The sequence below is a fragment of the Chionomys nivalis genome, chromosome 9 (genome assembly GCF_950005125.1).
Source record: "Chionomys nivalis chromosome 9, mChiNiv1.1, whole genome shotgun sequence".
In the NCBI taxonomy this organism is placed as follows: Eukaryota; Metazoa; Chordata; class Mammalia; order Rodentia; family Cricetidae; genus Chionomys; species Chionomys nivalis.
This window is the reverse complement of record NC_080094.1, coordinates 79,957,790-79,983,629: the sequence shown is the minus strand read 5'-3', so window position 1 is coordinate 79,983,629 and position 25,840 is coordinate 79,957,790.

Genomic DNA, 25,840 nt, shown 5'->3' with positions numbered 1-25,840 from the left:
TATCAGGTGCTATCAGATATAAAATGAACCAAGTTAAAAAAAAAGTCTCAGATTTTATGAGCTTATCTACTAGGGAAGAAAAAATCCATGAAAAAGAATTATTATGAAACAATGTGATGGAGTCTGGATCCCAGGTTGGTATGGAGCACCTTGGTGAAGCCTTTCAATTGGCCCTCTGGGCAGGAAGATGCACACCTGTCTGACTGGCTCAACCAGCTGAGAAGAGATTCATGTTGGGCTATTGACAAGACAGACGTTATGGAAACCACCCCTGCACCTCCTCAGCAGAGGCCACCATCCAAACTCCTCTTGATGTACAATCAAGGTTGCTTCACGTTTCTTAGCCCAGACTGCTTCCCTGTAAAGTAAAAACAAGCATACTGCTTCAAACACCGAGAGGCCAGGGTTTAGCCCCAGAATTCTGATGATTAAATGAGATGACATATAGGATAGCTCCTAGTTTTTACACTGGCTATTTTGGATCTGTGGAGGTAATGAGACTATAAAGCAAAAAAGATCCAGGGAATAAAATCAGCAACTTTATTTTAAGGTTCATCTCAATTTTTTTGAAATGCTCTTGAAAATCTTCATGTATATCCCAAGTCATTTCAGGTCACGTCAGGGAGTCCTAAGGTTATTACAGGGAATGTTCTAATGTCTACTCCTGTAGAATATTATAAATTTCAAACATGTTTAATAATATTTACTTTTCAGTAGGAAAAGTGTTATGTTCTTTGTATAAATCCTTCCCATCTTCCTGTCTTGCTGGGCTTTCAGAGTCAGTCTACCGTGGCACGGCGGTACTGAGAACAGATGGTAGGAACAGGCAGGCAGGAGCATCAAAGAGGCTAAAAATACTTTGATCTGGGTGTGTCTATTTAGCTCTCTGCTCTCTGAGCATAGGTGGTTTTAAAGTTCCCCACCCCTCTCTTTTTGTAATCCTCTGGAAAGCTCCAACATCACTTTGACCTAAGACAGGACTCCTAGTCTTGACACCACTAATTGACGTTTGGGTTTAGTCATGTGTCCTTGTTAGGGTTACTATGACTGCAATGAAACACCGTGACCAAAAAGCAAGTTGGAAAGGAAAGAGTTTATTTGTCTTAAAGTTCCCCATTGTAGTCCATCATTGAAGGATGCCAGGGCAGGAACTTAAACAGAACAGGAACCAGGAGGCAGGAACTGATGTAGAGGCCATGGAGGGATGCAGCTTACTGGCTTGTTCACATGAATTTCCCAGCCTGCTTTCTTATAGAACTCAGGACCACAAGTCCATGAATAGCACCACCCACAATGGGCTAGACCTCCCCATTTACCACTAATTAGGAAAATCCCTACAGCTAGATCTTATGATGAATTTTTCTCAGTTGTGTTTCCCTCCCTTCAAATGACTCTAGCTTGTGTCAAGTTGACATAAAACTAGCTCGGGCACTGAGTCTCTGCTATGGAAAGCTATCTTATGTGGCAAGGGTGGTCTAAGAAAAGAATCAGATGCCAGCTGTACTTCTTTCACCTATAGCATCCCCAAATATCTCTCTAGTCATCACCAAGTGTCTCCTGGTAGAGGAGAATAGCCCTGATTGAAAACCATTGAGGAGGTAAATATATTTTATTTCAGTAGTTGCTTCCCTTATGCTACACTGTGGATATAACATCTAACTTCTTTACAGTTCTCTCTCTCTCTCTCTCTCTCTCTCTCTCTCTCTCTCTCTCTCTCTCTCTCTCTGTGTGTGTGTGTGTGTGTGTGTGCATGTGTGTTATGTGTGTTGTACAATAAGTGGGTGTATATAGAATCAAATACTTATCAATGCAGTACTTGAAGATGACATTTCTATTCCAGAAGATTTGGTGTTCATTATAAAGTCTGTTGCTAAAGCTGGGCTAGTCATTTCTTGGTAATTTAGCCTAGACAGGTACATGACTGGGATTAGGAAGTCATGGGCAATGGGCACAGATATACTTGTTACAATGACTGTTTCAGGGATTGGAAAACTTCTATGAAGGGCTAGATAGAAGATATTTTAGGCTTTTGTGCTGCCTATCAACTTTGCACAAGCTAGAATCATCTGCAAAGACAATCTCAACTGAGGAATTGTCTAGATTGGCTTGGATGATGGACATTTTCTCTACAGGGTTGTCTTGACTGTTAACTGATGGAGTAGGAACCAATCTACTGGGCTGGGCCTTGAACTGTCTACAAACAGAGGAAGCGAGCTGAGTAGCAAGCAAGCAAAGCTCCAGTCATTTATTTTCTTTGCTATTCTTGTAGCTGAGGGGCTGCAGGTGCCACCTGCCTTCACATCACCAAAATGATGGTCTGCAACCTGCAGCTGCAAGCCGAGCATACCCCTTCCGCCTCTATATTGCCTTGTGTCCGGGTGTTTGTCAAAGAAGCAGAAACAAATCCAGGACAACTTTGCCATATTTTCATTGAGAGTAAATATTCAATTACATGTTGTAGTGAAAATTTAGCCACTAAAGAATTGGATGCTGCTGAATTTCACAAAATCAGGTTTGTTGACTCCTCATCTAGATGACTAACAGTGATGATGATGTTGGAGGGTAATTGGAACAAATGGAGAACCCCGCACACGTCCATTTTTTATATTTGTTTTGCAAAATCCCTACCAGGTAGATATTTTTAATCATCCAACGGTAATGTCAAGCCAAGCTTTATAAAGTCAAAATGGTTTTGGTAAACTATTTAGCAAGTGAGGTCAAGTCCACATCCTGGTGTATTTGACCTAAAAGTTTTTTTATCATAACAGTAAAAGGCCAAACAGGAATGGACTAGACAAGGATATGTAAGGGGGCTTTTGATGAGGGGCAGGAAGTGGCTCATAGCAATGGGACTGCATGTTAGTACTGAACTGATTACAAATATTTGCCTGCCAGCTTTGGAAATCTTTTTGCCACTGTTGCTAAAAATAAACATGTCCTCTCTTCAAGCTGCTTTTCTCTAGTACTTGTTACAGTGACACAAGACACACATCCTGAAAGACAGATTTTCATACCCCTTTTAACGCAAGGGTTCTTTTGTTTAAAAGTAGCTGGAAGGCAGAAAGTGTATAGTGTTCTTTCATATCGGGCCCGAGACCGTAAACTGGAGAATAACTGTGAAGCTCTGGTGTGTTAAGACTCTACAAGTTCTCTTTGGCTTGATCCTGCCTCTTAAATGACTTCCTGCAGCAGATAACATCAAAATTCCTTTAAGTAACACTTTGCACTTGATATAAATCCTATTCATTTTTTTATACTTTAGGAATCCTGGTTTTATTTGTGTGGCTGTTTATTGAATTAAGGTCCTCAGTCACAATGGTGTCATTTGTGGCCCTTAGTATAATGCCTGGCACATAGTGTACAGAAGAAATGTTTTTCTGAGTTCACAGGCCTGACAGCTATGCTGCTGAACTGAAGGAGCTCCTGTTTTATGAATATAACCTTCCTTTCCAGCTTCTATTTGCTTTCAAATCTTGAGCTGCAACAGCACCTTGCAATTTCTGCACAAAGCATTTAGAAGTTTATATATTAATAATAACAATAGCATTTTTGACAGTAAAAGTGTCTGTTTACTGAACGCCTCCCATTTCCCAAGCATTGCTTTCCGTGAGAACACGCATCATTTCTAATTTCAAATCAAACAACTGTGACAAAGGTTTCTACACTTTCATTTTATGGATGAGAAAATGTAAGCTCCTATGGGTTAAAATCCCTCGGATGCACGTGCCACAACAAGAAATAGAGCCCTGGGGCTGGAGAGATGGCTCAGTGGAGAAAGGACTAGCCACACAAGTATGAAGCCTGAATTTGGATCACCAACAGGTGCTGGGATGAAAGAGGTGGATACCAGAAACTTGGGGACTCTCTCCCATACCAAGTTGTCTGAAACAGAGAGCTCCAGGTTCAGTTAGAGACCCTTTTGAAAGTAAGTGAAGAGATGGAAGAAGACTCCTGGTGTTGACACACACACTCATGCACACACACACACGGCCATATGTACACACACACACAGATGAAGGCGTCATACACACAGGCAAGGACATTTGCACACACATGAACACACACATGCACAAACACACATAAATAAGGGCATCTACACATACACACAACATACATATATACAGGTGAGGGCATCTGTGTACACACACACACACACACAGAAAAGAAAAGCAACCTGAGCTGTCTTTATGAGGTGTTCTAATTGTGGGTGTCACCGTAAATTTCCCTTAGAGCTCAAACTAAGGCAATGGGGAGGTCAAGAAAGAAAGCAGGGCTAAAAAATTTGGTAAAATAGGCTCAGGTTACTATCTGATTTCAAACAAAAATACTTATTTTTAAGCTACAGCTGAGCCAAAGGCCTTCTTGCACATGCCAGGCAAGTGCTCTGCCATTGAGCTACATACCTAGACCAACAAGAAGGATTTGGAATCATCTCCTGCAAACAGGAATGGCTGTTTTATTCAGAGAGGATAATGAAGATTTGCTGAGATCTCAATAGATATTCTGCAGGACATGCCATGATCACTAACCACTTTTATCCTGAAGGGTCCTTCAGTCCAGATACACTGCACCAGTTCAGTGTAGGCTTAGATCTACTAGCTCAAGTCAAGCAATCAAAAGCTTCCCTTCATGGACCTGCCTGACATCTTCATATTGGCTGCCTATGGGAGCATTCACAACCCTCAAATGCCAATAAATCAGTGCCCCATGTGTCACACACAGAAGATAGAAACAGATAAATTAAAGATCTCCTCTTTATTTTTACAGTTTTTATTTTTACTTGGTAGATGTCCAGAAAGGTCCCCAGGACTCAGTTACCTACAGTGCTGGCCAGACATGTAGCTTTATTCTGTGTTGGCCATCCATCCATTCTTTCCTACTCCACACTCCCTGTCCCTTGACCCTTTCTCCACCCAGTGATGATGTTTCTAAATAGAATATATACTCATATATACACATATATATTATATATACATATATTATATATACATGTATATATCATTTTAATGGAGTATCTCAGAGTCATACAATGATTGACTAAAATTTACATAGCATTTTACAAAGTATTAAACTTCTTTGCACAATGATCTTTCTTATCTATACCACAACTATTTATAGTATATTGTGTTATTGTTATTCCTGTGTTCTTAATGTGCCTTTGGAGATTCCAGGAGTTGAAATGTTTTACTTCATAGAGGAGTTAATAGAGCTAGAACAATACTGTTAAGTTCTTGAGCCTAGTTGATCTTTCCATTCTGACTAGTCAGTCATCTGGAACACATTCTTAGAATTAGGTAAAATGGGGTCATATTACAGAATTTTGCATTCTCTAGACTTTAATTGTCAATCTATGCATATGTATGGTATATATACATATACAACAAAACATTCAATGATGTATGAGCTTATTTATATGTAATTACATATTTTCCAAGTCTTTTCTAAACAAGCGCTTATAGAGACTTTGACTGGGGACCGGCCTGGTTCATACTGTCATACAGGTAGAGGAAAGTAGAATAAAAGTAGCTACAGTTGTTGGGTATTAGCCAGAGCTCTTGCTTCTTTCCACAGCTATCTTATTTAATACTCACAATGATCCTGGGGAAAGTGCCATTACTATCATTTGGAGAAACTGAGGCCCATGAAGATTATCTCACTTAAGGTTTCAAAGCTAGTAAGTGGTATAGTCAGATCTCAAACACAAGCCACCTGACTCCAGTTCCCAGTGTCAGAGACACTGTGCTATCTATCCTTTTAGTCATTTTATGCTGAATCTTAATTCCCCTTCCCAGGCATCTTGAGTTTGGAAGAGGGTGATGTGATATCACCCAGCCAACTGCACAAGCTCTGTTTTAAGCACAGCAAGCCATGGCTACCCTGAGAGGATTGCTTAGCTTAATGTTCACTACAGAGCAAAGTGAAGGGGTAGGAATACAGAAAGCAGAATGCGTGCTTAGCATACACAGAGTCCTAGGTTAAACCCTACCGCAACAATCAAAAAGTAGGTGAGAATTTGTTGGAAGGTCATTTGTGAGCATGCTCAAGTGATAGAGTTTCCTGCTTTAAAATGTGAAATGGAAGCAAGCTTTGTTAAGGGTGCTTACAGAGTTGTGAGTGTGTCACCACGCCTGCCTGACTTTCTCTTTTCATAAAAGATTCATTTTTATTTGTGTGTGTGTGTGTGTATGTGCGCGTGTGTGTGATGGAACTGTATTACAGGTTGTGAGCTTCCAGACAGGAGTGCTGGTTTGGGTCCTCTGGGAGAGCAGTAAGGGCTCTTAACTTCTGAGCCTTCTTTATAGGCCCTGTGTGGTTTCTTATAGATGTAAGTTATTTTATGAAAAATACAGGTATTGCATTAAGATATTATTTTATGTAATTTCAATCTTCATTTGTATTAGAAGTAACTTCTAAAAAGGCTAATGGTTTTATATGTTAAAATCAAATATGCAAATTACAGTGGATTCAAATTTAAAAATTAGGTGTAGTGGTGATGAATAGCTGCAGGGACATTCTAAGCACAGCGAAGAGCAATTCTCAGGTACGGTTGGAGAGGTGGGCCAGTGTTGTATGGTGGCGGGTCACTCTTGAAGGTGATTATAACTAACTTGTACTTTTCATCCATGTGAAGGCTCTCCCACGGCTCCTCCTTTATAATACCCCGTTCACCCAGACTGTGAAATGGTGCAGTTTAATAAGCATAAAAGGGAGCTCATTACTAGTGTTAAACAGAATTTTTTAAGAAAGTTGTTTACGAAAGACACTTTGACTTGAAGAGCTTCATTACGAAGCCTTTTTTTTTTCTTCTTGTCTGTCTCTCTCTTTGGTTCTCCCACTCCCGTACCACATGAGAGAAGAGGCCAGGGACTGTGTGGAGCTGTATCTGCCAAGAAAGGATGAAGGAAGGTGTGATCTCAGAAGACGGGTCAACTAGAAGCTCTGCTCTCAGAGACTCGAGGGGAAAAACACTCTTTCATTTCATATTTCCATGATAACTGATGGCATGAAGCTACCTGAATGAAACTACCAAATAAAAGAACACTGATATTTTCTCTGCATATCTGATTTTCTCTGTGTAAAAATGGTGACCTTGACTCCTCACATCAACTTACCTTAGTTCTGAGTAATTAGCCAGGCTTTCATGCAGTGATAGGGCTGGCCACCAAACGCTTCATTCGTGTTGTTTCCTTACACCATCCAAGAGAAGATGGGGCATTGCATATTTTACTTTCACTTTTTTGACCTATGGATAAAATGAGGTTGGTGATGTGAAGGAGCCTGCCTGAGCCACATTATAATAAAGAATGGAGCTTCTAATCCAGAGAAGGATTCAGACTGCACCCGGAGCACCTGCTGACTCTGGTTTCATGGGAACGTCGTGAGAACTGTGAAGATAGGACACACTTGAATTCGGTCATCACACTTTCTGCTTAGAATAGCATATAGAGCTTTGAAAAGAAAAGATTAGGCATTTCAGAATATGGTGTTGTTGTGGTTGGTATGAGAACGGCTGGTTTAAATAGAGGTAGGCTTTGTACCCCAGGGCCTCTGGTAGAGTCAGTCATGAGGGCAAGGGCAAAGAGATGGCGTAGCATAGTCATGGAGAACGTAGGCTCTAGAACCACTTTGACCAATTTTTGAGTCCTGATTTCTGCTATTTCTTGTGGTCTTAGGCAAGCTATAGCTATTTTTGTGCTCCTTAGGGTCTATGGGAAGTGGATCAAGATCCAAAGAATATAGCTGTGCCATTCTACATGCTAGCTGGTTTGTTTTGTTTTTGTTTTTTTAGGTGAAATTAAAAAAAAATTGTTTTCACATCCCAACCAAAGTTACCCTCCCTCCTCTCTTCCCAGTTCTTCCCCAGCCTCCTTCCATCCTCTCTTCCACTGCTTTCGGTCACTGCTGGGCATCCCGTGAATAACAGCCAACCAAATTGCAGTGAGACTAGGCACCTCCTCTTCTATTAAGGCTGGACGAGGCAATCTGGTAGGCAGAATGGGTCCCTAAAGCAGGCAACAGAGTCAGAGACATACATCCCTTACTCTCACTGTTAAGAGTCCCACACGAAGACCAAGTTACCCAACTGTAACAGCCTAGACCTGGAATGGGGAACGAGGATGGAAACGGGGCGGGGGGGGGGATTGGATGGGGACTAGATGGAACTTTTGATTGAAGGAGAAATGACACATAAAGCCTCTGAAAGCAACAGGTATACAGCAAGGGCTGGATAGCAGCAGCTGCTGAGTAGAGGGCAGAGGTCAGGTAGCAGCTACTGTATAAGGAGAGGTGCTCAAGAGAACTGTTACTGACTTTTGCAGTATGGGATACCAGCAAGGAGACTTTAAGACACGTAGTCAAGGGACAGGATTGGGATTAAAAGGAAAATGCCCACCACACTGGCAGAATTTCCTTCCCAGCACAAAGTCTACACCCCCCACATACAGTTACTGGCTTACCTCAGGAGGCAGGCACAGGCTCGGATTACCGTCTTCAGTTTCACCACTGAGAAAATGTCACTAAGAACGCCTGTTTCTAGGGGCCTTTCCTGCTGCATTCAGAAAGGCTTGCAAGTGAGAGAGCAGCTCCTCTTTTGCTGTTTTGTAGGTTTGCTTTACGTGGTGACACATTCTCAAGTCTTGTAGGTGAAAATTCAGCAAAGGGAATCCAGGACTCAAGCAGGGTAAAGCCATAACATTTCCACTGGGGGAGAAAGATTCCCTCCCGCCTTTTCTTTTTTCCTTCCTCCTCACCTCCCATCCCTCCCTCTATCCCTCCGTTTTCAGTGCTGGGGACTGAACTCAGAGTCTCATGTGTGCTAGGCAAGAGCTCTTACTACTAAACTACATCCTAGCCACAGAGGAGCGTGTGACTTCTGAATGGAGGAGCAGGTGAGATGCTTTGTGACAATGATCTTTAAGGTGACTTCCCACGGGCATTCTGTTCATCCTCAGTACTTGTTTGGAATGGTACTACGCTTCTGCTGTAGTAGGATGCCAGACGGAGGAACCACTGTCCATCTCTCCGCTGTATTTTCTCTGGGATCTAACCACAGAGGCGAGCGAACCAACAGAATTGTCTAGCTATGATATGTTATTTCATTCTGGGATTCTGCATGTATGAGCAATATTTTATAACATGGCAATTCTCCATTCCTCCTACAAGTCAAGTCCACGTGCATCAGAGGAAGCAGCTGCAGAAAGAACAGTGGCAGAGGCTTGTGAGGCAGAGAAGAATGACTGTCAAGAGGAGATGGCTGTTTTTGTTCTGTTTGCTGAGCAGAGAGCTCTTACGATACATTAACTCACAGAGAGCAGGCGAGACCTGATGCTCAGATGGGAGATGTTCAGCGAGCAAGCTGCTGCAAGGTCAAATGCCCATTGTCCCTCTGCCTTCGAGAGCCTGGTGTCGACTGCACAGCGTCTCCAGTGATTCCCCTTCCCATCATACTGCTTCTATTTGAGAGAGCTACCAGCTTGAGTGCTGCTTCTCTGGGAAGGACCAGACGGGGCTAGGAGGTTGCAGCCACCATGGGAAAGGCTGCTTCTGTCACTCTGTGAGGTGTCCCAGCAGGGGAGCAAAGCCCTGAGTCCTGTTGTGGTGGGAAAGCTTACAGTGCCATCTCTATCCCAGAACTAAAGACTTTTATGTCTCTTCAGTCACTTTCACCTTTCTTTTCAATTTTAAGAAAGAAAAACGGCCAACCTATAACTTCTGCCACAAGGATCCTGCCTCATCTGTGGGCACCTGTATTCTCGACCCCAGACTAGCCCTTTTGAGCTCCTGCTACCTTCAGAACTGTCCCTTAAACTTTTCTCTCCCAGCAAAAATGAACTTTTCCTTTTCCTCCCATCCAACTCATGCCCCCCCCCCCCGCAAAAACCCGTCCATCTAGTCTTTATCTGACTCCTCTATGAATCCAGAGTGACATTTAAAGACCAGAGACGCTGTGATGTAATCTGTGCGGCTGTCACCTCTAAAAGGTGGTCAATCTTATGAGGGCGCTTTTTAAAACTGTGACTAAAATCTAGAACTCAATTGCTTTTATATATGGCTTTGTGAAATGCTACTGCTGTCAAACTCAGTTTCTTTCTCTTGTGGGGAAATCCACAGATGAGGACTGAAGTAAAGATGGAAACAGTTTAGATCAGTTCCCAAATTCCGGACTTAAATATTTCCCAGAAATTGTTGAACCTAAGGCAGGTCTCGGTGTGCACAACTCAGGCCTCCCATCAGACCTGTCCAAGCCATCAAGCGTAACTGAGTCACCTGCAATCACTTTCCCGGAGATGATAGAATTACAGCCCATCTCTTTCTAAGTCACAACAGTGGTTCACTGAGACATTAGGAGGCATATAGGAACTTCAGAAATCTAAGGGTTGCTGGATGGTGAGGAGAAACACTGTGGGAGGTTCATGAGATGAGGTCTTGGTGATGCACAATAAATTAACACTCAAAGTGAGAAATTGGGGTTCAGCCTGAAGATCCAAAAAGCAAAACAGTCAACCACTGGCTCTTACCTCAACCTCAGTCCAAAATGGCGATCCTGCCTCCAGGAATCTCAGAATGAGACTGTGTCTGAGAGCTATTTCCTCCCATTTTATAATCCTTCCTAGGGCTTGGATTAAAGGCGTGCACCACTGGGATTAAAGGTGCATGTCATAGCTGCCTGATCTGTAAGGCTGGCCAGTGTGACTGTTTAACTTTCCTAATCCCAGGCAAATTTTATTTATTAAAATACAACGAAAATGCCACTACTCCTTGGCATTGCTTAACCCACCTTCACAAATTCTCAAATACTCAAGATTCTTTCTGCTGTGTGTTGAAGTTTGTTTTCCAAATACCCTTTCTTGGGATGGTACATATTAACCAGTTTTTCTAAGTAACAAATCATTCCAAAACGTGGTAGCTTCACTATCTTTTATTTGCCTTTTAATTCTGTTGGTTGGAAATTTGTGCTTATTATAACTAGTTGATGTTTTTAGTCTACATTAAATTCAGTTTTCTTAAGTCAACTGCCAGGCAGTGCTGCAGCTGGTTAGTCAGGATTGTTTTGGTAGAGGCACCTTTATGCCACATGGATTTTTATCCTACTCAGATTATCCAGGCCACTTCACATGGCCACTGGACAAGATTCTGAGCAGGAGTGGAAGCTGCTAACCTTCTTTTGGCTCCCTCTCTGCTGCCACTTTTTGTTTTTCAAAGTGAGGCTAGTGTCAGTTTGGTTGATGGGATAGAGAATACGCCCCATCTCTCGTGGGGGGAACTATAAAATTACATATCAATGTGTACAGACAGAAGGATGAAATAATTAAGAGCACTTTTGGTATTTCTTTTAAAATTCGTTTTTAAAGTTTCATTTATATATTGTTCGTGTGGTACTCTTTTATATGAGGAGATATTTTTATGCAATTAACATATGTTTTGTTGAGCCTATTTCCTCCACATTCCCTACCATTAGCCGCTATTTGCTGTGGGACAATGGTTTTACCCTGTAAAGATTTGTTTCCTGTACTTGTTTAATAAAATGCTGATTGGCCAGAAGCTAGGCAGGAAGTATAGGCGGGGCAATGAGAACAGGAGAATTCTGGGAAGAGGAAGGATTCAGTCACAGTTGTCACCCAGACAGAGAGGAAGCTAGAAGAGAATGCCCACTGATGAAAGGTACCAAGCCATGTGGCTAACACAGACAAGAATAATGGACTAATTTAAGATGTAAGAATTAGTTAATAAGAAGCCTGAGCTAATAGGCCAACCGGTTTATGATTAATGTAGACCTCTGTGTGTTTTGTTGGGACTGAGTGACTGTGGGACTGGGTGGGACAGAAACCTGTGTCAACATCTATTTGTCCCTCTAAAGAGTTTTACTTCTATTATGTCATATATGCATACATTATACATATATGCTTGCATGTATCCCAACCACAGAAGAGAGAAGCAGTGACAGTATCTGGAGTCTGGATTAATTTCCCTAACATGCTGACTGAAGTTGCATCCATTCTCCTGAAAACAACCATTCTTCCTTCTTCCTCCTTAGAGCATGAATCCTCTTACCTTTTCCTCCAAGCTTGCTGTCCAGCATGATTTAGATGGAAATTCACAGCCATTATCATTTCAAATATTTTTTCTTTTTTTCTTTTTGAGGTCCCCTTTCAAGCCAGCAAAGGCTTAGCTTTATTATATGTAGACCCAAAGAAAATACTAGGCTGATTTTTTTTTTGGGAGCTTCAACACACAGCTCTAGAGTTAGTCTCCATAGGACTGAGTGAAACACTTTATTGATCTCTGGTTATCAGCTCAGTTCTCATCTCGAGTGCTTTGCAGAGCTGTGTTCCTAGATCCTACACAAGTCCCATCTACCACTAGGCTTTCTGCCATCCTCAAAGTTATACTGTCAACTACTGCCAAGAGGTCAATGCACTCAAACTCCATTATCTAATTACCCAAGTTTTGATTTATCCGTGGCAATTCTTGTTTATAGACTCTTTATTTGTACCTACTGTGCATGACAACACAGAAAGGTACAGATAAATAAAATAAACATGACAGCACCAACGCTGTCCCTTTGTGTGTGTGAAGCTTGGCTTGCACTGTTCCTTGGACCAGATCCATTGAAGTGCTGCTTAGTGCTTGTTTAGGGATGCTTTTGTCCTAAGTCAGAATTCCTCATAGAGAATATATTACAAACTCCCAGATGTCATATGTATCTGAGTTCAGAGCAAGTGTCAAGGCAAATCTAAGGGATTCTTTTTGAATCATTCTCTCATTTGGGCGATCCCGATCTGCTTTCCTGCCTTACATAAATAATTGAGAATTGACTGCATAATACATGTGTGGTGGCTTATTTATAGTTCTTGATAGAAACCCTTGCATGCTTCATTCTGCTTTATAAAACTCTAATATATTCAGATCATAAATATTCTCTTCTTTTTTGGAAGGCAGTTTCCTACAGGACTCAAACATGTAGTAAATGTTAAAATGGAAATGCCTGGCAAGCAATCTGTGCGGTCTGAGAGCTGATCTATTAAGAAGATCCTCCGATGAGACAGGTGCAGCTTAGGTACTTCAAATGTGTGGATAATTCTCACCATCACCATTCAGTTTGCATTTGGTGGTGGACTCTTATTTTTATCTGAGGAAATGAAGACTCTGAGAAGTTAAGTAACTTGTTCAGAAGAGCATAGAACCACTAGGTCACAAGCCAGACTGAAAACCAAAGTCAGCTCAGCTCATGGCTCAATCATCTTTTTTTTTTTTTTTTGACTAAAATAGAGTTCTTAATGCTGATGACTTTTTACTACAGTACCAGCACTATTCTGTAGCAATGTGTTTGTTTCCTCCTAGAGGACTTAGTCTCACCATGTTCCCATCTCTATAATTTTATGATAGAGCTACAAAGTCAAAGCCAACTTTTAAAAACTTGAATGGGATAGGAATGGCAGATATTATAGAAACCTAGGGGAAAGACATTGACAGAGTCAGGGACATGAGAAAGAGTCTCTTTGCTATGTGTTTTTCAAATTGAAGTCAGTTACTTTGAAAGCAGCTGTCTGCAGGCAGCCCATCTTCCTCCACATTTGTACTTCTCTGTGTACCTTACCTGCAGGGCAGGCCAACTGCTTCTATTAGTTCAGTTCTTGCTGAAAACATAGATGTTGCTTTACAAACTGTTGGTTCCAATACAGCACTTTCCAAGGGTGTTAGTTTTAGACCGTGTCTGGGAAATGTTTGGAAATTACTCCATTCTGATCTACAAAAGGCACACTGCAGTACTTCATTGTAGATGCCCAATTGTTTGATCTTGGACAGAATTAATTGTTGACATTTGAGCAAATTTTAGGAGCCTTGAAGAAGATATTATGTGCAGTTGTCTAAGGGGAATATGATGTATGATTTTTGCCAGAACACAGGGCAGAAAAAGCTATTCACCTAGAAGGAATAAAATTTAATAATGACATTTTACATGGCAATTAAGATTGCTTTCGGTGACAAGACCTAGTGGGATCCTGTGAATCATGCCATGGAAGTTGCTATCCACATTTCAGAAAAGGCCAATCCAGGAGAGGGTTTTGGAGTCATAACTTAAAACAGTGAAGCCTCTGCTCCTTAGAGATGACAGCCGGGGGAATACTCTGTTTTAAAAAGCCAAGACTCCAGGGAATATTGTAGTGTGCCAGAAGAAATTTGATCATTATCATCACATACACAGACACACACAGAGACAGAGAGAGATAGAGGAGAGATAGACAGTGACAGATACACAGAGACAGAAAGAGGGGGAGATAATTTTTAATACTCCTAATTGTTTTATATGTAATGCCTTCTTAGACCTTAGAAACTGGGCTGGGTCATGGCTTTCTTTGGTTCCCTGTAGCTTTAATAACACTCCCAGGTTCCTACAAACTAATTTTTGATGACACACATTAGGGTTATAACTAAAGACATCTGCCCGTTGAACTGACTTCCAATATTTCTGAGATACTATCCTTCCTTCTTCTGGGTCTCATTTTCCTCATGAACTTTGGGTAGTCACTCTCTCTAACACCAAGTGAAGGGCTGAGAGAGGACCAAAGTCTCTGTCCTCCACTGGGCTTGTATCTCAGGATGGGTTTCTCAGCATGGTGTTACAGAGCACCATGCCGTCTAGGATGACTAATCCCCAAGGCAACTGGATATCGCAGCTGGGATCACTGCATGCACTGTTTAGATTGTGCCTCAATGAGGGTACCTAACCAAGAGTCAAGAGAGAACTAACTCTGTGCCTCACTCACAGAGCCATGTACCCTGTCATAAAGTTGTCTTCATCTGTATAGACAGAAGTTCTTTCCTAATTTACTCCCAGGTAACTGATGCTACTCTAGCAATATTCCTTTGTGGGTACAATTCCTCTAAATGAACCGCTTTCTCATGCACTAGAAATTCAGGGCTTGCAGCAACCCTTGATATTCAGTGATGGACCTTCGAAGTAAACCTGTCTTCTCTGTCTTCCTACGGACATGGACAGGCATGTCCATCAGCTTTTATGGCATCATGCACGTATATGCTCATTGTCTATTGTTAACAAAACACTATCTTATCCTCAGCTTTTGTTTCACTGGAGCTGAGGACTGTAATTACACTGGAAACCAGTCAACGATGCCCCCGAACCAAACACTTCACAATGAGAGACTATCACTGAGTAAAATCAGGTTGATTCACACTTCTGTTTTAATGTTGGACAACAGATGGTCTTATCAGGTCATCTTTCCTCCAAGAAGTTCTTAATCTAAATCACTGCCAACAGTATTGGTTATATCAGTGTTACTACCATCACCACCACTACCATCAGCACTGCCATCGTCAGCATTATAACCACCCCTACCAGCATCATCAGTGCCATCAACAGCATTATCACTACCATCCTTATCAGCGTTGCCATCATCAGCATTATAAGTACCACCACCACCATCATAGCCATCATCAGCATCATAACCACCCCTACAAGCATCATCAGTGTCATCAACAGCATTATCCTTACCACTGTTACCATCATTTCATTCTTGTCCCTATTCCTTTTATGACTTTATCATACAGCCAGACACTAAAGTCTTTTTGTCTGCAGTTCTTTTCTCTCCTATATAATTTTTAACCTGCCAAGTTATTCTCAAGCACCAGATTGGGCTTTTTTTTGGTGTCTGGGTTCCTCCTGAGTAGACATCCTGGATTTCACCTGCATACAGGCTGTTTCAATTCAGTTGAATCCAAAGTTAACAGATGGCATGATCTACAGTAGAGAATTGGAACTTAATGTCTTCAGGAAAGTAAAGCCGTAGATTGCAGAAAAATAAAATGTTGTTTCTACTTACCATTGTAAACTGATTTGGATTCAGATTTAAAGAAAACGTAAAGTCACTATACACATAATAAAAACAATAGCTATTATTTATAAGTATGTATTTGGCACTAAGCACAAGGTTGGATTAAAAAAACAATACACATCTCATATTCACCTTGCTGGCAGGCATTCTGATGAGGAAATATGAAGAAACTGCACCGAACAGTAATGACAAATTTGTAAGGGCAATGCTAGCTTATGCCCTTTCTCTGGGATAGTTTTCCCCTATGCATTGGTTTTCCATGACCTCTGGATATTCTTATATGTGTATACTGCATAACTCAACCTCAGACATAAAAGCATTTAAAAAAATCTGCCAAGATTTTTTTCTTACCATGAGAGTAATATGTACTCAATATACACAATTTTGTAATAATAGATAAATAGGTTGCCCAAGGTCATGCTGATTTGATAAATAGCAAAGTCAAGGCTCTCGACCGCTGTTTGTCCTAATCGAGTCTCTTTTGGCTGACTCACCAATGGGGTCAGATTCATTACTGTTTAACACACTGGCACATCTCAGTGCAGGGCTTTTGTCTGTTTTGCATAGTTCCATCTGTCTTTAACATAGGTTAACAGTATGGAACTTATCTTGGCCAAACAGGCAGCCAATTTTGGGGATAGAATCATTCTCAGGATTAAAGTACCCCTGGATAAGCCTGTGCTGCAAATAGAATTGATGTTTATACATGGCATATTGGCTCCTACTAAATAAGGGTTTGAGACAAGGTCTTGCTATGTAGCTCCGGCTGGCCATGAACTTGTGGCAATCCTCATGTCTCAGTCTCTTGAGACACGGGATGACAGATACGTACCTCTGTACCCAGAAAATTGGCTTCTTGGAGAGAATGCCCAGTGATCTGTAAGGTCATGTAGATTTGCAAAGCCTAATGACAACGGAATCATATTGTTTCAGACTGACAAGTTTGCATATTGCTTGACGGGGTAGATTCCAAGTCACCTCGCATTTTTCTTGTAGTTCCCCAGATTCTGTCCCTGCTGGTGTGGGTTGTTTACTGTTTTTAAGACCTATTATGTTTTCTTGGTTTATTATTATTTTTAGTTATAAATGAATGTAATTGAAGGCCTACAAAGTGATACACGAATCAGATCTTTAAACCTTTATGAACTTAAAATTGGTTAGATGCTAGACAAAGCCTGTTCCATCTCTCAAATTCTTAAAAACCCTCCATCAATCAAAACAATGGGAAAAATCAAAAGGAGGCCTAGCCCTAGAAATATTGTTAATTCTTTTTTTGCCAGTTGCAGCCAGTGAAAGTTTATGATCTTAATAAATTGATAACTGCAAGGTAACAGTCAGGACAGGCTAGAAGCAGAAAGGAAGCTGCTTTTTACCAGAGGCATCAGGGTGTCCTGCTGTAAGGTGTGGGGCTTATTGGTTATGCCTAAAATAGAATAAGGTCAAATCCCCTGCCATAACCACATTCTGGACGATTCAGCATTCTCCAGCTACCAGTTATTTTGTCTTTGAGAATAATATTGCATTTGTTTTCTCTAATCTATGAACCTGGATGGAATAGAGACAGAAGTCATGCCACGGTGGTGTTTCTTTGGGAAGAAGCAATGTTAGTTGGAGCCACAGGCGGGCAGAAGTAGAAAGTCTTGATTCAACCCTTGGTTACACCCTTGCTGATGCATAACCGTACTCATGTTCCTTAATTTCTTTGAGCTTACATTTGTTCATGTATAAAATGGAACTAATAAAATGTTCCTCAGAGCTTTAGTGTAAAGATTAAATTTTAATGTATGCAGAATGCTGCCTGTTCAATAAATCCAGTTTCACAGTCTCATATTCAAAATCTGAAAATCCAAAGACCAGGAAAATGGTTTCCTGGGACATACCTGGTTCCCTAAAACTTTCTTTCTGATGTAACCTCATCTGAAATTTTCCCCAATATTGTGAAGCTGCTTGTAGTCTTTGTCTCAGTCAGTGTGAATTTTAGTAGAACTTGGTTCATAAATAGGCATGTATTCAATTATTTGTGGTAGCCCAATGCTATATAATGCACAATTTGATTTTTTCTAGAGTGTGGAACAGTGGCTGAGGAGATAGCTTGGTTGGGAGAGGGCTTGCCCTAGCATACATGAAGCACTGGGTTCAATCCTCCCAGCATAAATGAGACACGATTCTGCACACCCTGCTGCCATAACTTAGGATGTGGAAAAATGAGACTCTCAAAGCTAGTCTCAGTTAATAGTGAGCTCTATACCAGCCTAGGTTACATGATACCTTTTTAAAAAAATATAAAACTATTCTGAATTCTGAGAATTAGGTCATTAATTTTTTTTGGTAAGGATTTTAAGCCTATATTCTTTCCTTCTCTCAGAATGGGTGAATATGAAAATATTTTGTATTGGTTTATTCCCTTAGTATCATATAGAGCCAGTGTGGGAAATCTGTCTTTAAAATAAATGCTTGTTTTTTTATTGTCCTTAGCTAAATATATGTGCAAGTGTCTGCATGTGTTTTTGTGCATGTGAGTGCCCATGGATGTCAGAGTCAGTGGATACCTCTGGAGCTGAGTTATAGGTGACTGTGAGCTGCAGAGCTTTGGTGCTGGGAACTGACCTGGGACCTCTGGAAGAGCAGCAAGTGCTCTTAGCCACAGAGCCATATCTCCAGACCTAAGAAAACAATGTTTAGGAATTTTCTTTTGTTTTTATTTCCTAAAGAATATTTTAATTAATTGTTTCAGAATTTCATGCAATATATTTTGATATTTTCTCCCATTGTTCCCCTAACTCCTCCCAGATCCCAGATCCCTTCATATCTCTACTTCTAAAACAAATGTATTCTTTTTAAAAATAACCAATTAGGGCTGTCTATACTCTCCTAGGTGTGGAGCCATCTGTTGGAATGTGATTGTTTGTCCAGAAGTCATTTCCTTAAGGAAAACTGACTTTCTCTCTTCTTTTAGCTCTCAGTTACTGATTGCTCCTCAGCTAAGGGTGAAAATTCATGCTCACCTCCTCCGCTTATGCTGGGGGTCTCCATGACCTGAGCCTGTATGGGTTTTCTGTATGATGATGTGACAAACACTGTGAGTTTCTATGTGAATCTTCCCTGGTGTGTCTGGAAAACGCTATTCCCATGTAATCATCTCCTGATTCTGGCTCTTCCAAGCTTTTTATCACCTCTTCCACAATGACCCTGGGCCTTGGGTGGAAGGAGTGTGATACAAATATTCCATTTGAGACTGAGCACTCTGAGCTCTTATTCTAAGTTTGTGAATAAGGAAATAAAAACAAAGACAAAAGAAAAGTCCTAAAGATAGTTTTCTTAGGGTTGGAGAGATGACTCTGTGACTAAGTGCACTTGCTACTCTTCTAGAGGACCCAGCTGACCAGTTGTGGGTCTCTGTGCTAAGCACCATCTACTGCAAAATGAATCCTCTCTGATGAGAGCTGAGTAATGCACTAATGCATAGCAACAAGTCACCAGGAGTCAGTTTACCACTATGCCCATTTAGTAGGATAATAGCAGTAGATTCTCAACTAGGATCTATTTTCACATGAATATAGATTTATGAGAATAACCTGGGATTTGCCTTAGAGTTCTTTATTTTTTTAATTTTATTTTTACTTGTTTATTTCATGTGCATGTGTGTTCATATGTGTGGGCATGCATGACATAGCACATATATGGAAGTCAAAGGACATCTTGTGAGAGTCAATGATTCTCTTCACCATAAACTTACTCAGGTCATCAGGCCTCATAGCAGGTACTTTTACCTGTTGAGCCACCTCACTACTAGAGTTTTTGGCAAAGGTCTTGAGACCTAGAACTCAGTGAGTTTTGATGAATGGACTGGAGAAGTAGCTCAAATGGCAAAATCTTTGCCTCACAAGGAAGTCCTATTAATAAAACCTCAGAGACAGAAATTGGGGTTCAACCTAAGGGTCAGAAAAGCAAAACAGCCAGCCACTGACTCTTACCTCGACCTCAGTCTGAACATGAAGATCTTATTTCTAGGAATATCAGAATGAGATTGTGTCTGAGAGTTGTCTCCTCGTGTTTTATAATCATCTCTAGTTCTGGGATTACAACACCACTGCCCAGTTTCTATGGCAACTAGTGTGGCTAATGGGATTGAGGGTGTGTGTCATTGCTGCCTGATCTGTAAGACTGGCCAGTGTGGCTGTTTTACTTTTCTGATCCTCAAGCAAGCTTTATTTATCAAAATACATATGAATGGTCACTACAGTGCAATCCCCAGAACCCATGTAAAAACAGTGGGCATGGTTGCACACATCTGTAATCCCAGCCCTCTGGAGATGGATATAAGATTCCTGGGCATACAGGCCTGTTAGTCTTGTCTAATTGGTGAGATCCAGGCAACTGATAAATTCCATCTTAAAGGAGGTGGATGACATTCTGATGATGACACCTGAAGTTGTTTTCTGGTCTCCATATGCAAACACAGACAGACACAAGCACAGACGACAGACAGACACATTTATTTGTTCACCTGCTTTCACACATATTAAAAGGTAAAACAATATACATAAATATGATGTCAGTGTGGCAGTAGGCTTACAGCATCTATGAACATCCTAATATCCATAAAGATATTAGATGTGCTGTCAGAGGAGCATACATTTTTCTTCCTGTTTTAGCGGGCTTGAGTGAAGTTGTGGATTCTTTTCTGAAACAAAATAAGTCAGGATTTATTATTTACAAAGACAGGTCAGTTAATTTCTTGATTATTCGCTACTCATTCACATATGTGCTAATTAGTCTCACCCCTCTTAGAGCCTACCTTGGAGTATAGGGTGTATGAAACAAAGGAGAAAGCGAGGCTCTGTCCACGGTGCTGAAGCAGCCTTAGTCTATTGCCAAATCCAAATGCCACTGGTTCAACTGCAATAGAACAAACAATTGATTGCTTGAAGTGCCTCTAGCTCATTTAAAACAAAACTCAAGTTTAATGGATCCCATATCAGATAGGTCATTCTGTACTGAGAGACTATTTTGTTGTTTCAGACTTTTAGGGAACTTGCAGGGGTCCCGACACATGCTCACCACATAAGTCATAAGTCACAGCCTATTAAAGAGAAATTATTTTGTATGGTACATGATAACTGGGAAAAATCTAAAGTGACTTATTTAATTTTCATTTGGAGGGATTTCTACATTATATTTATGTATGCATTAGAAACAATGAAAAGCTGAAGAAAAACTCCAACGAATTAATGTCCATGAAAGTTGGTTTATTAATTTTGCTTTGGGCATAAATATTTTATAGTGTTTAGAACAATGTGATTTCATAGGCAATGAAAGTATCTCAACTCACAAAAGTAATCAAACAAAAAAGAGCTGAAAAAAACATATCCTGGGTGTTTGAAGAAGTGAGAACTTTGGCCTGCCAAGGTATTTTTGGTTCTCGTACTACTACTATTGTTTCTTTCTTCTAAGCTACAGAAGTCTATATGGTTAAAGGAACCAGGGCAGGATTTGTGTAAAACTGGGAGGCAGTGTTGTCAAACCTCCACTTGACTCATCTTTCCTTCCCACCCGTGGAGCACCCTCCACTTCACCCATCTTTTCTTCCCACCCACAGAGCACCCTCCACTTCACTCATCTTTCCTTCCCACCCGTGGAGCACCCTCCACTTCACTCATCTTTTCTTTCCACCTGTGGAGCACCCTCCATTCATCTTTTCTTCCCATTCATGGAGCACCCTCCACTTCACTCATCTTTTCTTCCCACCCATGGAGCACCCTCCATTCGTCTTTTATTTCTACCCATGGAGCACCCTCCGTTCATCTTTCCTTCCCATTCATGGAGCACCCTCCACTTCACTCATCTTTTCTTTCCACCCTTGGAGCACCCTCCACTTCAATCATCTTTTCTTCTCACCCATGGAGCACCCTCCATTCATCTTTTCTTTCCACCCATGGAGCACCCTCCACTTCACTCATCTTTTCTTCCCACCCGTGGAGCACCCTCCATTTATCTTTTCTTTCCACCCATGGAGCACCCTCCACTTCAATCATCTTTTCTTTCAACCCATAGAGCACCCTCCATTCATCTTTTCTTTCCACCCATGGAGCACCCTTCACTTCAATCATCTTTTCTTTCCACCCACGGAGAACCCTCCACTTCACATCTTTTCTTTACACCCATATAGAACCCTCCACTTCATTCATTTTTTTCTTTCCACTTGTGAAGTACCAATTCCTTATTTCCCCCTCCTTTCTCAAACTATCCTCCCATGAATGTTTGAAGAGGAACTTTATGTCAAGTCACAAAATGACAAGCCCTTTGTATTTAATATGATTACAGACACTCTAGAAGAGGAGGTTTTAGCCTGGTGCCCATGAAATCACTCAGTGGACTTTCAAAGAGCCTGTCAGTGGTGACATAGAACTCCCTGAGTCCCTGCTCAGTGGAAAAGATCAGCAATGGCTGGAAGTTGGCACATTTAAAAAAAGCACATTAATTTTTTTGAGATTATAATGATTATATAATTTCTCCTTCTCATTCCTCCTTCCAAAACTTCCCATGTTACCCGCCTTGTTCTCTCACATTTGTGACCTCTTTTTCCATTAGTTTCTGCTATATACTCACACCTCAAGTTTAAAAATTCAACCTGCTCAGTCCATATAATGTTATTTGCATGTATATGTTTTCGGGTTGACCATTTGGTGTTGAATAAGTATTTGGTGTGTTATTCCCTGGGAAGGAGTATTCCTCCCACTCCCAGCATTGCTTAGTTGTTTTTGTAGTTCTTTGTGTAGGATTCAGGCCATGTGGATTTGTGCACTTTGGACACAGAGCCCAGAGGACTAAGACTGACAACCTTTTCTTCCCCTCCAAAATCAAAGTTTGTCACAATGATTACAAATTAAGTAATACAAATTATAATATATAATATATGATAAAAATGCAAGTTAAGTCATATATTTCTTTTCTTTATTTAAAAAAACATTTAATAGACCTTTTAAACCTCAGGATTGACACAGCTTTGAGGGTTTGTAATCACAAGACATCTGTGTCCCCACTATTATTTCCAGCCCAAATATAGTGGCCTGTCTGCTTTCTTTTATATTTTCCTTTCTTCCTCTCTCCACCCTTCCCTCCCTTCTTTCTTTCCATATTATTTGTTAGAAACATTGAGTCACAACTCACATCCCTAGAAACAGGCATTGCATTTTAATATGGCAGTGCTTGATATGTTCATGTTTGTTTGGAATGCTTCTCACTTTTATTTTTCTGGCTAGGTTATTTTCATTCCAATTAATATCTAACACATACATATACTTTTGGTGAACAGTGTGATGTTCTAATACATGTACATTTTTGTGTAATGAGCAAATATTTGTATCTGGCATTCCCGCCCCCTTGTTATTTCTTTGTACTCTTTTGAAAGAGTCTTAAGTTGCTCCAGCTGGCCACAAGCTTGCTACACAGTGGAGAATGGCCTTGAACCCCTGATAATCTGGTTTCCTCTTGAGCGCTGGGATTGCAGGTGTGTATCAGCTCACTGAGCTCATCGTCTCCATGTTGCCTTGTTTTAGTTCTTTAAAAGTGGCAGTTTAGTAGGTACTGTGTTTTACTCATGGCTCCATTTCTAAAGCCTGATACGGTTCTCTGGTCAATAAGCATTCTTTAAGTATATGAATAAAGAAGAACCTAATTATCCTTGGTGGCACTACTCCTGTTTCTGGTGTTGTCCTTCATTCTGAAAACTTATACTTAATCCTACATGTGAAGCTCTAAACAAAGTGCCATAATCAATCTACAGCATACAAAATTTGGACTGTTGAGTTCTGAAGATGTCTTCTAAATGTAGTCAAAAGATTTAGATATATAGTTTTGGCACTGTGAATGTGCCTCAGGAGGCAGAGTTCTGGCCCAACACACCCAGGACCCTGTGTTTCAATGCCAGCATCACCCAAGATGATCTTGTGGAGGCACACACACCTACACATACACACACACACACACACACACACACACACACACACACACACACTGCAGTGATGGTTACCCCAAGAGGTTTCAGAAGCTGGAAGAGCAGGATCCCCTCTCATCCTCAGCTTCAGCCAGCTCAAGGCCCACCTGGGTTATGTGAGACTCTGCTTCAGAACAAGAGGAAAGTGGAGTTAGATTTGGAGATCTAGATGAGCATCACTGGGGGGATTATAGCCACAGAACTTCTTTCAGACTAGAGCAAAGGCAATCTGCAGGGGGTAGAAGAGCTTTTAAGGTGGAGGGGAAACATGCTGTTTCTGTCTGTGAGGACAATGTTAAAGTCAGCTACTAATTACGATTGAAGGATGATGAGGTCTGTGAGGCAGAGATCTTTTTGGGACCTCACCTAATTCATTCGTGGTCATTTCATTCTGGGCACCACAGAGTATCACATGATGCCCCCAAGCCTTTTCCAAGTAGGAAGGCATTAGGGGCCGTGTCATTATTCTATAACACTCTCAGCATCCGTGTCATGTCATTATTCTATAATACTCTCAGGTGTCCAGGAATTCTTCATCAGAGTCCACATTGCCATATTTAATATGCATTTAAGCATATCAGAGAAAAGAACATTAGAAAGAAGCTATATCAGAACCGATTTATTTCTATGAGGGAATTATTATGGAAGAATTTCACTTGAATCAGAGAAGGTGTGTGTGTGTGTGTTATGTGACACAATCCAAATTGGCTTATGGGAAATTTTTCTTCTCCTTTAAAAAATTAATAGTGTGCACATGCAACACACTTAGTGAAATGCTTTGCAAGTATTGGTGCTGTTTGATTTCCTTTTTTTCTAGATGATAATTTGAGTTGGCTATCTGAATAAACAGGAGTTCTCTGCCAACAATGACATGCATTGCCTCAGCTTGATGTCTTAGTTCATTTTACATTACTATCACAGAACCCATCATACCAAGTCATGTATGATCAACAGATGGATTTGGCTCACAGTTCTCATGACTGGAAAGTCCAAAGACAGGACACGGCTCTGGTGAGAGCCTTCATACTGAACTGTTACATGTCATAAGGCACGACATGACAAGAAGTAGAAGCATTCGTTTGTTTCTGTTGTGTGATAAAACACAACCCAGATGGATGCCCTTCAATGGAAGAATGGATGAAGAAAGTGTGGAATATATACATATTAGAGTACTACTCAGTAGTAAAAACAGTGACATCTTGAATTTTGCATGCAAATGGACAGAAATAGAAAACACTATCCTGAGTGAGGTAACCCAGACCCAAAAAGATAAACATGGGATGTACTCACTCATAATTGGTTTCTAGCCATAAATAAAGGACATTGAGCCTATAATTTGTGATCCTAGAGAAGCTAAATAAGAAGGTGAACCCAAAGAAAAACATATAGTTATCCTCCTGGATATTGGAAGTAGACAAGATTGCGGAACAAAAATTGGGATGTTGGGGGTGGGGTGGGAGGGGGGTAAGAGGAGATGGGGAGAGAAAAGTGAGAAGGGGAGGATGGGGGGGAACTTGGGGGAATGGGATGGTTGGGATAAAGAAAGGGTGGATACGGGAGCAGGGAAATATATATCTTAATTAAGGGAGCCATCTTAGGGTTGGCAAGAGACTTGACCCTAGAGGGGCTCCCAGGTGTCCAGGGAGATGTCCCCAGTTAGTTCCTTGGGCAGCTGAGGATAGGGAACCTGAAATGGCCCTATCCTATAGCCGTACTGATGAATATCTTGCATATCACCATAGAACCTTCATCTGGCGATGGATGGAGATAGAGACAGAGACCCACAATTGAGCACCAGACTGAGCTCCCAAGGTCCAAATGAGGAGCAGAAGGAAGGAGAACATGAGCAGGGAAGTCAGGACCATGAGGGGTGCACCCACCCACTGAGACAGTGGGGTTGATCTATTGGGAGCTCACCAAGGCCAGCTGGACTGGGTCTGAAAAAGTATGGGATAAAACTGGACTCTCTGAACATGGCGGACAATGAGGG